Source organism: Phoca vitulina, unplaced genomic scaffold (genome assembly GCF_004348235.1).
Source record: "Phoca vitulina isolate PV1807 unplaced genomic scaffold, GSC_HSeal_1.0 scaffold4, whole genome shotgun sequence".
In the NCBI taxonomy this organism is placed as follows: Eukaryota; Metazoa; Chordata; class Mammalia; order Carnivora; family Phocidae; genus Phoca; species Phoca vitulina.
Window position 1 is genome coordinate 66046432 of NW_022589707.1, and position 14667 is coordinate 66061098.

The 14667-nt window shown below is 37.8% G+C and overlaps 1 non-coding gene across 1 annotated transcript; it reads left to right on the forward strand.

Annotated features, from left to right (window-relative positions):
* The first annotated feature begins 8982 nt into the window (after positions 1-8982).
* On the forward strand, positions 8983-9086 carry LOC116631214. The gene has a single exon (XR_004299144.1). It is a non-coding gene; the product is annotated as a U6 spliceosomal RNA (small nuclear RNA).
* Positions 9087-14667: the final 5581 nt, after the last annotated feature.

A 14667-nucleotide genomic window follows, 5' to 3' on the forward strand; every position in this document is an offset into this window, starting at 1 on the left:
ACTGAGTATTCATGGGCCGAATAGGAGCTGCTGCCTGTTACTGTAAATAAAATTTTATTGGAACATAGCCACATTTGTTGGTGTTTGTATTGTCTGTGGCTTTCCTGCTCTATTGGAAGAGTTGACTCGTTGGGACAGAGACTGTTATGACCCACAGCACCTGAAACTTATTATCTGGACCTTTTCAGAAAAAGTTTCCCAAGCCCTGATCTATAAATTTGAGAACTTTCTCCAAAGCTTTGTCATTAAGCAGGCAGCTAATGCAGCCCAGGGTGATGGATTAGGAAAAAGCCTTGGCAGTTGCCAAGCCACTGCTGAAGGTCGTGGGGATGATGTTGGGGAAGGGGCATTATTCAGAAAAGTCAGTCTAAGTGACAGTCCCTATCTAGGTTGCCAGATTCAGCAAATAAAAATACAGGCACCCAGTTATAGTTGAATATTAGATTTAAAAAATGATTTTTAAGTGTAAGGATGTCTCAGGCAATATATGGACATATTTATACTAACAAAGCCTGGCTGTTTATCTGATACTAAATGGTAACTGGGTGTCCTGTATATTCTCTGGACACCCTAGTCTCACTAGTCTCAAGGCGAAGGAGTAGTGCTTAAGAGTGGATTCTGAACACAGACTGCCTAAGTTGAAATATTGGCTACATTTCTCCCTGGCTGAGTGACTCTTGGTAGCACACTTAGCCCTTTGTGCCTCAGTTTCCTCTCTGTAATGTGAATGTAATAATAGTTTTTACCTCAAAGGATTAAGTGAGCTCACATATTCCAAGCTTTTAGAATAGTGCCAGTCACAACATAGGTCTTCTATACATGTTTACTCTTATTCATGCAGCAAAATAAATCAGAATGAGAGAACTCTGAATCTCTCTGGATACAAATGCTGTGAAGAAATGTGGAAACAGAGGGGGTGCTCAGGGAGGCAGGTATGAAAGCAGGAAGAGATGGACTTGGTGGCATCTGTTGAGAAGAAATCAGCGTGGACTGCACTGTCTCCTTGAAGGGTGTGCTCCTAAAAACCATGCAGCTGGTCTGAGATGCAGAGTCCCTTATTCTTAAAGTGTCCTGGGATCCCAGATGGTCATTCCCTCCTCACATCACTAAGGAGAAGTCATACAGTTGTTGCATAACAAGACATTGGGTAGAACAGTTTTTCTTAATCAACAAAATCTTAGACAGCATTACTTTCTCTTATTGGAATGGTCCCAACTATTTACCACAAGAGACTATTTGTTAAATTCCTCAAAACAGATTGTGCTCTAGAAAAGTAAAAAGACTCGTGGTTTATCCTGAGTCAAATCATATTGGCTAATGAGTTTTTATGATTGCCAAAATTAGCTTCTGTTTTATACTTAACCACTGATTTGTCATAATGCCTTTAAATCTAGGGCATGATGTGATTAACTACATGATAGTGTGTGATAACTGTCTGATAGTGACGTGGAAACCAAAGGCTAGTTTCCTTTGGGGCTAGTTACCCCAAAGAGTAAAACTCATTTTGGAACATGGTGAGATTTTTATATTGGTTAGCTGTGATAGATAAAAGTAGGTTTTAAAACTTTGGGCTTGCCTTGTCAGGATGCACAAGAGGTCTAAATGAAAAGGTGTTTTTAATTATTTTTTTATTTTCCTTTTTTATTTATTTGAGAGAGAGAGTGAGCGAGCACAAGAGGAGGTAGGGTCAGAGGGAGGAGAAGACTCCCTGCTCAGCAGGGAGCCCGATGCAGGACTAGATCCCGGGACTCAGGGATCATGACCTGAGCTGAAGGCAGTCGCTTAACCAACTGAGCCACCTAGGCGCCCTGAAAAGGTGTTTTTAAGTACATCTCTTTTTCTGTGACTACAACTTACATTCTCTTGTAAGCCAAGGATTGTATTTAAAATCATAATCAAAAACTACTTGTTTCCTTATTTACTAGTTCTCTTCCTTTTAACCCCCATTCATCTTTCTAATGGTAATGTTATTCCCATAAATAGAGCTCATTGTACAATGTCATCTGTACCCATTCTATCTCAATGTTCATCTGAAATAGTGCTATCTAGTGACCAGGTGCTGGGAATAGAGGCACCAACTTTCTCTTCGTATAGATTTCTTGGACTTATGCCAATATAAGACTTTTATCTGTGCCTTGAGAATAACAGATGGATTTATGGAAATACTGGCTGGTTGGGCAGGAAGTGCACCGAAAGAATGGTCCAAGAATAATGCAGCATGCTCTAAATTACAAAGCATTTTAGAAATGATGATGAGGAAAAATATTTTACAGCTATTTTCAGGATTCATTGAGGATTTTTAAGTGATCAGGAGTTTAGATTTATATGCCACTGAATCAATACCGATAAATCATTCGTCCATCCATCCATCCATCCATATTAGGAAGAGAAAAGCTACGGGAGGAATAAAGTAAATGAATAAATATGAAAAATATTGTAGAGAATGCAGAATTGTGCAAAGATGTAATATGTCTCTAAGCCAACACAATTCGGTTTGATACATGATCCTTTTATTTTACAGTTTTAAAATGCATCTCACAGCCAAAACCATTCTTTACTTCTCTCCTTGGGGAAATATGCAAAGACATGCAGTTCCACACAGGTCTGCCCCACTGGAAGGTTTTTATTTCAATGCTATCAACTTCTATTCTCTCCAATCATTTTTCTTTTATTCTCAGTATCCATTGTTTCCAGTAATTCACTTGAACGATCTGAGCACCGCTGAGAACAGCTGGGAGAAATCTCTCTGCCTGCCTACTTTATTGAGAATGGCTCTTTGTGAGGGAGGATCTTTCTGAGTCTGTAGACAATTAATAAATAGATTGAAATTAAATTATTATCTCACACAATCACACTGATAAGAAAATACAGTTTTATTTTTTGCTGTACAGAGAGGGTTTTAAATTATATCTGCCAACCTTGATCCCCGGGACTGTGTGTGATAATAGTGTTTACTCTTCTCCAATGTGGGGGAGCAGAGGAGCAATCGGGGCCAAGTGCTCATCTCTCCATACTCAGTCCACCCTGTCCTCGGCCATTTATCCTGCAGTGATCTTATTTTAAATTTCTTTGTCAGTGGTTTTTCTGCATAAAGTAATACGTAAACATAACATGTGTAAGTTCATAGGGAGAGAACCCCTGCCAAGTTGTATGGTTCATTTGCTCTACTAAGCAGTCACACCCGAAATCTATTAATGATATCTCTCCAATTGCTCTTGTCATCATCATGAGAATTAGTATTATAATCCTCATCATGATCATTGATGGTAATATTTTATTACTTTTAAAGCTTTAACTATATGGTATCACGGCTATAGGTTAACCTAATCCACTTACCCTAAATAAGTCAAAAAAATTTTTTTAATTAATAGAGGTGACCAGGTCAGTCTGATTGTTCATAAATAGACAATCTGATGCCCTGCCATTCTCTTGCTCTTGGAATACTGTTCAATTGCTTTCAGCTGAGCAGTGTCTAAATAATAGTGAAACTTAGTGATCTAGCATCTTTTTTCTTTTTTTTTTAACATCAACTTTCTGTGTCAATTGTTTTAGAATAAACCGTAGGCCCTTGGATTCTTGAAGTTGGAGGGGATTCTATGTATTATGCAGTCTATCACTTAATAGTTTGTGAGGATGGCTTGGTTTCATAGAAGTTGTCGATGTACCTACTGGTCTAGGATTATTTTATCTGTTCATCTATTAAGAGATCACTTCCTTGGGCTTAAATGTTTCTTTTCACAAAGGTCTTCTATTTCAACAAGTAAGAAGTCAATTTTTGACATGCAAGTTTTTCAAACTGATTTCCAGTTAGTTTGATTTTCTTGGTCAGTGCAAATGGAGAAAAGGGACATGATCCGGTCAGTGTGATTTAAAGGAATCAACATTTAGTAAATATTACAATAGATACATTAGCATTTCCTCTGTGGTAGCTATTAAGTTATTTATATGTACAGACTCATTTAATCTTTTAACAACTCTGTTTTGTATTTTTCCTATTTTACAGAAGAGGACAGGGAGCCCAAGGCCCAAAGCAAAAAGTAGTAAAGCCAAAAGTTGAACTCCGCTTGTCTTGTTCCAGAGTTTGTGCTCATACACATTATACACCCATGTCTACCCTTTCCTCCTTAAAAATCTGTTCAAATGCAATGTGATTTGCCTCATTGTGGAAATAAATTTACATTTGTATCTAATAACTGCAGCATTGAAAATTATGGGGTTCGCATGAGGTGGATGATGCAAAGGGTAATTTTAACAGAAGAGAATTTGCTGCCTCCCCTTTACTTTATAGAGTTTGTCTTAAAGAGAACTGGAAAAGAAAACAATTAAGCCAGGGCTTGCTTTGTGGAAGAAAAAATGATAGGTACATAACAAGCATTGGGAAGTGAACAGGAAACCCCAGATGCAGCTGAGTGAGGTATGGGAGAGGGTAAGGAGGATTTTAAAGTTTTCTACTTTTTAAAAAAAAATTATTAATGTGATCTTATTTTTAGTATTTTCGTGAGCATAATCTCAAAAGATTTAACTAATTTGACTGACCTTTAATTATTTTTAGGAAAGAGACTGAGGTTTCTTGGGACGTAATTGACCCTAAAGTTTGAAAACAAGGTCTAACTAATGTGTTTACAAATCTTTTGCAATATTATTATGACTGCTACTAATAACCACAGCAACTTTGTTTTTATCTGAAATTTAGCTCAAATTTAGCGTGCCTTTTGTCTTTATAGAAATTCCTCTTGTTAGTATTACTCCATTTCACTCCATTTCACCCTTACTCAGACTGTGGTATATCCAATAACTGCTTTAGTCAGTTGCATCAATAATTACTGGTATCAAAATAAAAAACACTGATGTCATTACTGGTGTAATAATAGCCATATTTTTCTCTTTTTTAAATGTTTTTTGTAACTAGAATGTGCCATGCTACAGGATACCTTCTTTTTTCAGCACTAATTCATTTGTGCAACGAGCTCTCTTAGAAACATTGTCTACAGATGTCTGCTTTAGAGAGTGTGTAACATGGAGCTCAGAGGGGTGACCCCAGTGTGTCACAGAAATAACACTATACTGATTTGTTCACATAACCAGCACTTTTAGAAACCTCTTTTACACAGTGGTTCTTAGAGAGTGTGTAACACACCAGGCTAACTTAAAAAAAAAAAAATTAACCTAATTATTTCAACAACTCTGCAAGGTTGATGTTATTATTATCATTATATTGATGAACAAATTGAGACACAAGGATGTTAAATATCTCACATAAAACAAATCCTACTTCCATTCCTGGAAATACATACTTTTTTCCCCTCCCACTAAAAATAACTAGAAACCCTAGACATTATATATCAAACAACATAAGATTCTGTAAGGTAGAGAAAAGAAGGCAGAACACGCAACTTTGAAATTCAAGGACCGCCATGTTGGTGAGTGTCCTGGGTTTTTTGTTGGCTGCTACATCTTAGATAGGAGGGAAGATGTAGGTAACTGGTAAATGCCAACAAACATTTGTTGGCACACAAATGGTCCAAATAACAACCCATACTTTCAAGTCAGAGGACCAAGAAAGGGGCAGCCTGCAAATCAGAAAAATTTCAGGTAATAGCCACTCTACTACATTCAAACCCCACAGGGAAAACAAAATGAAGCAAAGAGAAAACATGGTGGCCCCTTCTCCACCCATACTAGCAAAGGCCAAGTCGAGAAGCCTAGACTTCAACCCTTGCCCAGCTGTAATGGGGTGCTTCCACCTCCCCACCAAAGTAGTGTCAGAGAAGGCTGAGTAGTGAAACAGACTTTCATCCCCATATGGTAAGAATGAGACAGCGTTCCCTCTTACACCATTGGGATGGTGTGACAGAAGGCCCCGTGGAGAGTCAGGACTTGTACCACCACACTGAAATAACAAGGCCATTATCCACCCCTGTGGTGTCAGTGAAGGCCATGTGGGGAGCAGTGATGAAGCATTTCTACCTGTTCCAACCAGGGGGGTTGGTGGATGCCTTAGGGAGAACTGGAATTCTCATGCCATCCAGTAGTAATGAGGAATCCTCCCCCTGAGTGTCAGCAGAGGCCAAATGGGAAATCTGGGCTTCTACTTCACTGGTCAGTAATGAAGTGGTACCCCATGTGTCCTACCATGATTTCTACAAAGTTGCATATTCAACATTTTTTGGCTTTTAAATTTAAGAGTTGCAGTATGGTATGTACCATATGCCTTAAGCAATGCTTTCTAAATCAGGGTCAGGGTATGTACAAAATGATTTATTGGGATGTCAAATTAAAATGTTAGAACTTCTATTAATATTTGGCTATCCCATCCTTTTAAATGTCTGTTTATATTTAAATAACACTGTTTATAATGGTACATGTATATCATTAATATGTAAAAACATATACTGGGGATGTATGCTCAGTTTTTTGTTTTGTGTGTGTGTGTTTTTTTTTTTTACTGACTGGATACATCATGTTTAGAGACAAGCATTTTAAACAATTAATATTTAAAACCCTTTTCACCTGAGGATTGAGCCCTGTAAAAATGGGCTGGTGTCTTGGGACAGGTACTCAGAAGAGTGGCCAAAAGGAAGATTAGGAAGGTTCAGGAGATACATATGTTTTTGTGTTTGATTACTCTGACTAGATACAGGGACATACCTAGGTAATCACATACTTTCTCCTATTTGATGCCATAGTTCCAACAATGACTTTAAAATGTAATTATTTTAAGCCCTCAGGTAGAGAAGAACAATGCAGGCATGTTGAGAGTTTGCCTATCCGGGGTCAAGTCAGGTGGGCTGAGGTGACGCAGAGCAGGACGTGGACAGGGTTTGCTGTAGCCTCAAAACCTGACATCTAACAGGATAGGATATAGGCTCTAACAGTGCTTCTGAAACGCCGGCAGTTTGATTGATTCAATCAATATATAATGTCTCTAAGCCTCAAGGGGATCACACTTGAGTGAAGTTTAATCAGTGATATTAATTCATCTGAGGCAGGAATGGTTCTGATGGAGAAAAGTGGAGAGCCTGGAAAATTGAGATTCAGAAAGTGAAGGTCTGCCTGATTTTGTAGTGAGTACTGCTCCATTAGGAAGACTCTAGATTGGGGAGATAAAAACACACTTGTTAATTTAGCTTTATTAGAGACTCAGTGTATGAAAGACTACCAGTACCACCACTCTACTGCCTTGGATCTTCCATTTCATACTTACCAAGCAACTTCCTGCTGAAAAAATATGGATTCTTAAAAGTCTTGCTAATAACAGCTCAAAGTGGTTGATTGCTACTGTGTGTCAGACACCATTCTGGGTGCTTTATATGTATTAGTTCATTTAATTTTTATAACAGCACTCTGGAGTAGAAGCTGTTACTAGCTCCCTTGTTGAAATGAAGGACCTTGATTCCATAGAGACTAAGAAAGGTGCTCAGTGCCAAATTGTTAGTAAGTGGCAAAGCTGGGATTCATACTGGGGCACTCACAGCTTAAAGTCTGACTTCTTATTCTGGTTGAATCTGGAACAAGAGAAGCCTTGGAAAGGAACAATGGTACTTAACCACTGGAATAATGTGGCTGATGTTTTAAATTAATGAACAGTCTTTGAGGTATTGTGATCAGAAGTACATAGATCAGTTAACAGGACTTTATCACAGAGAGACTGCACTCTCTAGTTGACTAAGGACTCCTGGTTTTTGGACTTGAAAGCCTGGGGGGGTTGACTCTGAACTGTAGGGTCTACAAGGGGATTACCATTACAAGCCCCTCCTGAATAAAATCACCACCAGGGTCATCCTATCAGCAATCCAGCCTCTACTCTAGGGAGCTTTATTAGAAATGCTGATGCAAGTATGTCCTATAAATGTGGTTTCTATAGCAGGTAATTTGGGATTTTTTTTAAAGACTTCATTGTATTTTTCTTTTATGTGAACTCATATGTCTCCTCATTCATTCTGACTTCTGCCCCAATCTTCTGCTGTCTCTGAGAAATCAAGGGTGTCTCTTAAATTGATCAAGTTACTCATAGACCAATGTTGTAAAGAACAATTGTAGGGTTTTTGTTATGTTTTGTCTATTTATAGCACTCAAACATATTTTGAAAAGTCAAGTTGATTATTTGGTAAACTCCCAGTTGCGTTGGGCCAGTTCTTCTTTCTAGAAAATTACTCCTGAGAGTTGGCTTGTGTCCATTCTTACAGGCAAGAACATCTGTTAAACTATTTTCTTCTTGGCATTTACAAAAATAGCTTTCAACTTGTTATTATGGTAGTTTTAAAAGTAGCCTATTTTCTTTTTATTCTCTTCTTTCTCCAAAACCTGTCTAAAGTGATCCTGGCACCATGGGCTATGGCAGTGGGTTTGTTCTTTTCTTTCCTTTCCTTTCCTTCCCTCTCCCCTCTCCCCTCTCCCCTGTCCCTCTCCTCTCCGCTTCCTTCTGGCTGGGATGATCATCTGGAGGTCTGGAGCCATCTATAGGAACGTCGGTTAAAACAACTAAATCTAACTACTCAGGGCTGAAACCGCACTTCCACCTAGCCCTCCAATTGTCTCCTATTTCTCACATACCTAGAAAGTTCTCATGTTGAACATAGCTCAGTCCAACAAGCTTTTCCTTGATACTTTCTCTTGTCTACATATTTTTAATCATTTCTGTCCTGACTACGCTGGTAATTGACATTTGCCTTCCCAGACTGCTTTCTGAGTCAGACCAAGCAAGTTGCTCTCTTAGTTCTGACCACTTCCACTGATTGCTTTTGGGCACCAGAGTGACTGCTTTTCTGTGTGTTGTATTATTAAAGAATTAATTTCCCATTGGCTTCTTGTACCCAATACAGTTAATGCAGTGGAATTTTTTTTTTTTTTTTAAAGAGGGAAGGGTAAAAAAAATAAAATAATAAATCTTTCTAATTCTAAAAAAAAAGTAGAGGAAGCAAGATTGAAGGAAGAGGAAATCAATTCATATCAGAAATTCAGCTGCTTTCCAAATATTTCTATCTTCTCACTTTGGCAGCACATATGCTAAAATTGGAACGATACAGAGATTAGCATGGCCCCTGAACAAGGACAACACACAAATTTGTGAAGCGTTCCAAATGTTTGTATCTCTTCTCTAGAGAATATAGTGAAAGGCCATTTACTGTTACCTACCAAGGAGAATAGAAATAATTAAATGAATAATACTTTATTTAGTTTTCTAATTGATTTTTATTGACAGATAATTGTAAGACCTAATATGTTGATTACAAGTATATATTGGCTCTGGAAGTATTGACCATATCTGCATCAGTACTATGAAGAAATAAAATATAATCATAGGGACTAAAACATTTGCATGGAGACAATAGGGGCTCAAATTAATGGTAGCACCTTAATTAAAATAATTGGCAAGCCTCAATGATAGAAGGTTAGCTTGACCTTAATTTATGAAGTTGCTGTTTGGTTCCTTTTGTTGGGTCATGATTTTATATAAAAATGCAGACATAAAGGTAGAGCAATATGGTCATATAGTATCACCTTCTTCTCCAGAAGCTAGAGGCAATTTTAGGATAATAAAAACTTCATCCTCATCTTTGAGTGGGTCAGATGAGGATGGGTAGAATGATTTTTTTTTTTCTTTTTCTAGAAATGAGTAAATTAAAATAGAAATACTCTGTGGGCTCCCAAAGTCTGAATACCACTGTAAGAAATTGCTCTTCTTTAAAATATAATTCTCATTATTAAAAATTGCCATAATTTGAAAGCCCAAATGGGGTAAAAAATACTATTTTTGGTCAGAGAAAATTTATTAAGGTATATATGATGGCAAATGCATAGGAGATGAGTTTATAGGAACTGGGTAAATTGAAGGTAGGGTTGCTGAAGGATTCCCTACCTTTACACTTCAGCTCTGGGATTCAGTGAAACATAAAAAAATTCTTCAAAGTTTGCTCCCATCCTTGTACCCTGTTGACTTTCCAGAGACTTCTAGAGTGGTATTAAGCCCAGATCTACCTTCTCAGAGCAGCAGTCCTATCCAGAATATGACTCTCACCCATTCTTTCTCTTAAGAGCAAATACCCTTATTTATTTTAAATGTAACTCTTAAGAGCTACTGGTCCCATTGGAAATTTTCGGATACATGTATGTGGAGCCTATTTCATAGAGAACTATGTTGTCTTATGAGGAACAGATTGTTAACACAAATGATTCACTATCTAACGCTGAAATGTCAGACATCCGTAGCAGATTGACGAGGGGAAGACTTAGGGAGATGAGAGCTTTGGGGTATTTTAAATCAAGCAAACAACCTCATTGGACTTACTGTGCATGCTTCCTAGACTGTGACCAACTGAAACTGTGTACCGGTTCTAGAAAGTGATATTATGCTGAATCATATTCATAACTGTGGCAAATTATTACGTTAATAATTCCCAGTGAATCTTGCCTCCTGTCATCCATGTCCCTGTATAGTCCTCTTCTGCAGTCACTCTGGGCCCGATCATGTGACTCGATTGGGCCAGTGGGTCATCAGCAGATATAAACACAGGTAGGAGCTTGTACTTGCAAGCTACTTCAAGAGAGTTTTCTCTCTTGAAGCCCAGGATACCCAAGATAGCCTGCTTTATAAGCCAGGTAGAGGAAAACCAAGGCACTCTGATCAACAGCACCAGCCAACTGCCCCCATGTGGCCCAGTGGGGTCAACCAGCCTCCAGCTGACTTGCCAACTAATTGCATCTGCATGAATGAGTCAAGTCAACATAGCATGAAGCCAAGACAACCTCCTCTGATTAGGTTTAGCCTAAATTGCCAGCCTGAACAATTGTAAACAGATAAATGGTTCTTGTTTTAATCCAGTAAGTTATGGAATGGTTCGTTTCTCAGCTCTCCTTAACCAGTTAGTGTCCACTAGAAAATGCATTTGTGATTTACCCCAGACTGGGTCACTTCTTCTCATTATACACAGAACCATGTTGGGTAAATTACATTCTCTGAGAATCAGTTGGCTAAAAAAAAATAGGAATAATGTTAGTATCCTTCTGTTTATATACATTTTTTAAATTTATAAAGGTCATTTAGTTCATTCTTTTTCCAGCTACAGAGACAGATATTTATGGGATTAAATGACTTGCTCAAAGTCACAAAAGTTACTAGGAGGCAGAAATTGAATTAGCTTTCTTTCATATAAGTAAATAAATATTTTATTCTTAAATGATATGGGATAAAAGGAGGGTAATTTGCATTAAAAAAAGCAAAAACATAAAATACCCAAAATTAAACTTGACAATAAAAGAACAACACTAATAACAGGCTTTATTAGAGGATGTAAAAGAAGACTGGAAAAAATAGACAGGCCTGCCAGCTTTCTGGAAAGACATGATATTATTCAAATGCCAGTGATATCCAGACCCATACATTGAATTTCAACCAGCACTCTGCATTCTTGTTGTTGTTGCTAGAACCTGAAAACCTGATACTGCAGCTCATCTGAAAGAAAAATGAATGAAAATGGTCAAGAACTGTGCTTAGAAAATAGAACGAGAAATTCAAGAGAAAGATAAAATCATTGAAAAAATAAACTGTGTAGCTATTGTAATTGAAATAGTTTAATACTGGCATCTTCACTCTTAGATAGCATTGTTGCTTTCTATTCCATTGAGGAGAAATAGAAGCAATTAGAAAAGAATTTCCATATGTTCTTTCTACTACATTTGTCAGTCTATCTACATCTGGATCTAGATGCTTTGTCTCTTCTCCTGTCACCATGGATAAACAGTTCATGTTTGTATCCAATACCAACCTCTTTATTTTATAGTGCATCCTATCTCCTTTTTCCTGTTACACTTTGCTTTGACAGTGATCTCTTCTCTTGCAGCATCCATTTTTTCCTGCTCCACTGGGTTATCTACTAGTATACAATAGTGCTGTTGCTTTTCTTGGTTAAAAAAAAAGGGGCGGGGTCTCTCTTGACCCCTTATTGTCCTCCAGTTTCTACTCTATTTTTCTTTCAGCAAAACACCTCTTAAAGAAATGTCTGTAGTCACTCATTTCACTTCTCTTTCTCTCCAGAAATCATTGCAGTCTCTGATACATATCACTTTATTAAAATAGCTCTTATCAAACACATGTAGGACTTCTGTGTTGGAAAAGATTATGTTCACTTCTAGGGCTTCAGTTTACTCAGTGTATCAGCAATCTTTAACACAGATGATCATTCCTACCTTGTTGAAACACTTCATCTGGATTTTAGGAAGCCATGTTATCTTTATAACCTGCATCCAGCCAGTCTCATAGCTTTAAATAATATCTATGCATTTGTGAATTTCAGAGCATATTTCCAGCCCGGATACCTCATTCAAACTTGAAACTCACCCATCCATCCATCTGCTCAATATACTTCTTGGATGTCTAACAGACATCTAAACTTAATAGCTCAAACCTAGGCTCTTGAATCTTGACACCCAAAACCTATTCCTCTCATAGCCCCCTTCCATATGAACAAATGGCAACTGCATTCTTCCAGTTGCTGAGACCCAACATTATGACATCCTTCATTGCCTTTATTCCTCATAGCAGCAAATGATATTAAGTCGAGTTGGCAAATGCTTATAAAAACTCTTCCAGCACTATTACCCTCATTCAAATCATCATCGTTTCTCTCCTGGATTATCGCAGTAACCTCTTACTAGTCTTTCTTCTTAAGCCTTTCACTCAGGCAAACTATACCCCAACTAAATTAAAATATCCACACTAAAGGGGTCATCCTATAATCAGTATGGCTTAAGTCCCTTTTCTTGAGGAAGTAACAGCAAATGTGAGTTCAGATTCACATTCCACTATCTACAGTATGACTGTGGGTACCTCATGGACATTTGTAGCCATTGCTCTTTTTTTTTTATGAAATATGTATGTCATTTGCTCTCTCTACCCCATGAGATTTTGAGGGGATTCAGCAAATACAAGCACACATCTGTGAATATGAAATTTATAAAGTGCTGCCCAAATAGAAGATGATAATAATTAGATAGTATAATTATTGTGACAACTGGATACACGAGTGTACCGTGTATATTTAAGTATCAAAATATTAATAATTTCTGATTAATAGAAACCATTACATAATAACGACTTCATAGAATCTACTGCACAAAACAAATGGAGGAGGGGAGAAGAGTATAGCCTAGCCACTGGAGATGGACTTGTTATTGAGCCCAGGGACCAATCTGCAGTCTAGTAAATTGGCATTTGAGGGGTGTCACAAATAATAATGTGCTACACCTTACAATGCACAGGTGTCCAAAGGCTATTATAATCCAAGCATTGCTCTAAAATTGTATGAAAGTAATAGCATGGCTGCTATGAGAAGGGTACTCAGAAAAGAGCTTTTTAAAAAACCTATTTAGTACAATCACGGCTGTCTTTCATCCAATAAAAACCACAGCTCAAGAAAAAAAAAACTTGAGAAATTAAATTCTCTGCTCCCAGTTCAGCCACTACTTCTTTAAGTAATAACTGCAGGATAAAATAATTGTATATCAGAAAGGTGTCTGAAACTTTTGTCTTGTTAGATTCAACAAGGATGTAACAAAGGATTGTTGAAACCTGACAGAGGATCTGGAAGACATGGTGCCTCGCCTCTATCAGGCTACTTTTCGAATGAACTAAATGAGTGCTTTCCAGGAAGAATGTTGGTATGGAATATTTTTTAGAATATTTGGTTTGGAATATTCTTTAGGTCTACAGCAAAGGTGTGGGACATTTGATGCGTCCCTTCTGTTGACTGCGTCCTTGTGTCAGTTCTAGAGTGAAATTTCCATTATGTTCAACTGATTAATTATTTACTTGAAACTTCCCACAAACACGGGTTCAGTTCTGAATACAAAGGAAATAGGAAAGCTGCTTTTTCTTTGCTACGCTCTTAAATCCAGCATCGTACTTTCTATCTTATGAAAAAGATATTTTATGAGTTTAAAAATGTTACTCAGATACTGGGCTAGATCATTTCCTTTCGGGGCAGAAGTTAAGGGAGCCAACATACATTAAAGATTATAAAAGGCCATCATAATCATAATTGTCATTCCTATAAACCACTTTAGTCTTTTTTTTTTTTCCCACTTTCCCTATCTGCTAGGAACTATGCTAGGTATTAGAGCCACAAGGATGAGCAGGAAAGATATGGCCCTTGCTCTGTTAGTTTTGTATGACGTTCAAATATCCGGCCTCTTAGTTTCTGACATCTGTAGACTCTTTTCCCTCTGTTACTTCTTTTGGATTCTCTCCTTTCCTCACACATACTTTTGAGGTCATGCTCCATTTGGATTCTATTTCAGGCTCACTCTCTTTAATGTGGGGATTTAGTCTAGAGGGGATTTTCAGGCTGTCAGTTTTGAAAGCTCACAGCATCCCGATGGCTTCAACCCCTTTAGACATTTCATTGGACCCCCTGCAGTTACTCCTTAACAAGAGTTTGGTCATTGCACCAACTCGTCCTTTCCTTGGAGTATCTGTTGGCTGTTCAGGGTCTTCTTGTTCTCACCTCACTTCCCTTTGCTTCTTCCTGCATCACTGCCCATACCACACAAGTCTTTTAGGTGTCTTGGTTCATCCATACCTGCTCATATTTGGGGCTAGGGGTTTACAGATACATTTTCACCTCTTTTTCTTGTTGATGTTATCTGTGGGTTTTGGTTTTCTAGTTGCTT